A 2,746-nucleotide genomic window follows, 5' to 3' on the forward strand; every position below is an offset into this window, starting at 1 on the left:
ATAAAAATAGTCTATAATACAACAGATTAATACAAAACAGCAATAATATACACAATGGCCTGAAGAATATGTGTGTTCATTCAAAGAAAGGTTTTCCTATGAATTAATTAGTAGAAAAGTCAATTTCTACTGTGCATTTGTGCCTCTTGCTTCTGGAGAATGCAGCTGAGAGTCTGCTCGCATTCCACAAGGTTGTAAATGTATCGGGTTACCATGAAACCAGTGTCCTGTTCTGCGTCCTGGGGTGTTACAGAGTATTTGTGAAATCTAGCTAACAAAATATATATTGTGTGTTTGAGTGGTCCAGACGTTACAATGCTGATGTTTGTTGAGGTTTAGTCAGACTCAGTGTGACTGGTTTAGAAACACTCTGTGGTTAAGCTATGTTAAGCATGCATGATCTCACCTTCTTCCTCTTCCTATCCAGTACAAAACAAGAGAGAACAGGGGCGGCGTTTCTGTATGGCAGAGTATGGCAGTTGCGATACCCTAGCCCAGTCAGGTGTGCCGTGAAAAATGATCCAAACTTCACATTGTCATGCCCATAGCCAGCTATGAGGTCCGGACCTCAGTAAATTTTTCATCTTTAAAAATAAAATGTTTTCTAAATAACTAATCTGCTGTTTCAAGCTCCTCATATGAGTGTCTGCATGTATAGTTAAGTTTAGACAGTTTGCAAGAATGTTAAGTGCCTGTGGTATGAAAATGAGCGCTGCGAGATGCTGACGGAGTGAACAAGGATTTAGAGAACTGTGAGTCAGTACGTTTACATGGACAACGATACTCCGATTTTAATACAATTAAGACAATACTCTGATTTAGAATCTACCATGTAAACAGAGATTTTTGATTACCTTAATCCGGCTAAAGTCATAATCGAAGTAAACACTAATCAATTTAAAACATGTGGAGTATTCCTATTTCAGTCGCATTATTTAAGTGCAGTAAAGACATGTACACATTATTACTGTCGTCTGTTTGCACGTATAGCATGACAAATAATTATCTGCACTTGAAGCTTTCAGTAAATAAAAAGATAAACACCCAAAACTGTATATGGCATCATAACGAAGACGAACTATATGTTTATACGTGAAATTCTGGAGGGCACGTTGGATGGCGTCGCGTGGTGACGTAATTACATATGCCATTAATCGATCTATGTACTATAACATATAAAACGGGAACATGAAAGGAATATTCTAAAAGCAACTCATGTAAACACCTTAATCGTAATATTGTCTTATTCAGAATAGGGTAAATAATTAGATTACTGATGTCCATGTAAAAACGTAGTCAGTGAGGGTGCAGGCGCAGCTTCTGCCGGGTTGATTAAATATTGTTGTTCAGCGTGAGAAAAAGGACGCAATATTGATGTGCGCATGTGCAGTAAACCCTTGTAGGAAAATCTGACGGGTAGTATAAAATGTCACAACACCAGATCCGGCTATTATTAGCATATTTGGACTTGTATGTTCTACTTAATTTGACACTTTAGAAAGTTAATAGAGTGGGAATTTGCAGTTTAGGGTTAGCGATATCTTTATCTTATCATATTTACAAAAGATTTGAACTCATTTCGGTTTATTTTTAAATTTTTTTTTCAGTTTTTATTTGTTTTCATAGCAATATCTGGCAACACTGCAATGTTAACATAAGCTGATAGTAATCAAAAGAGCCCACAGACTGCACTGACAGGATTGCTGACATGATACTACATTCGGTAAGGCAAACACACACACAAAAAAAAAATCATGAAATTATCTGTCAGAAACGTTATCAACGCTATCAAAACAGTAGCATATAACATTAGCGAAGAGATATGTAAAACAAGTAAGTATATGCTATTTCATTGAGTATTGTAGTTAAATGTTCACAAAGTCATGCCAACAACATTCATTAGAGCACTAAGTTATCATCTATATAGGTTATTAATGAAAACTCTTACAGTAATAGGCCTAAGTATTGTTGAATGACTAATAAACAACTGATAATATTATATCCCTAACCTAAAGTAATGGTGCAATATGATATAATTTAACAATGCTCATTCCTCCAAAACAGAGAAAACATCTTTCACAAACATCTTTATCTGTCTATTTTAAAGTGAGTAGCCTATATAATGAGTTGTATGTGGGGTTATTATAGCACAATTTTTACCCCCACCCCATACCTCACTAATTTTCAAACAGTCATGCACATCTCTATTATAATTAGTTATTATTATTTTAAATCAGCGGGTTTTACAAATATTTAACCAATGATAGGCATTAAAAAGAGCTTGTCAGTAAAACTTCGTAACGCCATTGGATCCTCAAGCTGTGAGCGAAACCTCGTAACTTCACCCCGCCTCCATTCAGATTGATTCGCCGCGCACAGCCTACAGGAGACAGATCTCCGCTTTTTCGCAATGCAAGGTTAAATAAATAACTGATGTTTGAATAGTACAGTGTTTTCTTTACTCAAACACTATGTCTGTAACATAGTGTCTGTTTTTGTGAAAACACAGATCTCATCTCCGTCATTCGCTGGACAAAAATCTTGTTAACTCCATTTGAGCTTGATTTTCATGTTAAGTGCAAGTGTCTGATACAATACCAACACTGACGACGCAGTGTTGTTTAATTATTGATTTTTTCCCCCTTTCTATATTTTCCCCCCTGTATTTCAGTGCTTCAGTGCTATGGGATTGTTTTATTTATCAACACCCACAACCATGCCGTACCCCCCACCGCCCCGCCCCGCC

General features: G+C 36.5%; 1 protein-coding gene across 1 annotated transcript in view; it reads right to left on the reverse strand.

Annotated features, from left to right (window-relative positions):
- The window catches only part of LOC107574524 (B-cell receptor CD22-like), a 41,128-nt gene that overhangs the window by 31,310 nt on the left and 7,072 nt on the right, over window positions 1-2,746 (reverse strand). The gene's annotated exons all lie outside the window — the stretch shown is intronic.

Source organism: Sinocyclocheilus grahami, unplaced genomic scaffold (genome assembly GCF_001515645.1).
Source record: "Sinocyclocheilus grahami isolate Dianchi unplaced genomic scaffold, SAMN03320097.WGS_v1.1 scaffold2260.1, whole genome shotgun sequence".
Lineage (NCBI taxonomy): Eukaryota > Metazoa > Chordata > Actinopteri > Cypriniformes > Cyprinidae > Sinocyclocheilus > Sinocyclocheilus grahami.